The following is a 501-nucleotide window of genomic DNA, read 5'->3' as shown; positions in this document are numbered from 1 at the left end:
TATATATATAATGACCGCTTTAGTTTTTTGAACTTCACAGCTGCTTCTTTTAAACAATTATAACTGCCCCAAACATGAAATATTCCGTTCGGACGGCAAATCATTGGCAGTCACATCACCATATGCATCAGCGGAGCGGCGAGCGACATGGCCGCCGGTGATTGACACTTCGGTGGTGGAATATTTTTTCCCCCAAACAAACCATAAATCTTAGTATTTATAAACATAACATTAAATTAAACTAAAAATCCTTAATACTTGAAAAATCATAAGTTCAAAAAATGTAATTGTGACAAAGTTGACAAATAGGCTTGTGCACAATAGTTGGTTTGATTAGTATTGCTAGTTTGTAACTATTTTTGTAATATTATTCTGCGAGCCAGTTCTGTCTCTCAGGGCGGGATCAAATGGTTAGACACATAGGGTATCTTTGGCTCATATCATAACCTCTCATCATTTATTATAATAATAATAATAATAATTAATTATATATATTATATG

The 501-nt window shown here is 33.3% G+C and overlaps 1 protein-coding gene across 1 annotated transcript in view; it reads left to right on the top strand.

Annotated features, from left to right (window-relative positions):
- Positions 1-501, top strand: part of LOC110028797 — a 4761-nt gene that overhangs the window by 2728 nt on the left and 1532 nt on the right. The window lies entirely within an intron of this gene.

The sequence above is a fragment of the Phalaenopsis equestris genome, unplaced genomic scaffold (assembly GCF_001263595.1).
Source record: "Phalaenopsis equestris unplaced genomic scaffold, ASM126359v1 Scaffold000531, whole genome shotgun sequence".
Classification (NCBI taxonomy): Eukaryota; Viridiplantae; Streptophyta; class Magnoliopsida; order Asparagales; family Orchidaceae; genus Phalaenopsis; species Phalaenopsis equestris.
Note: the sequence above shows the minus strand (reverse complement) of the source record. Positions and strands in the feature narration are given on the sequence as shown.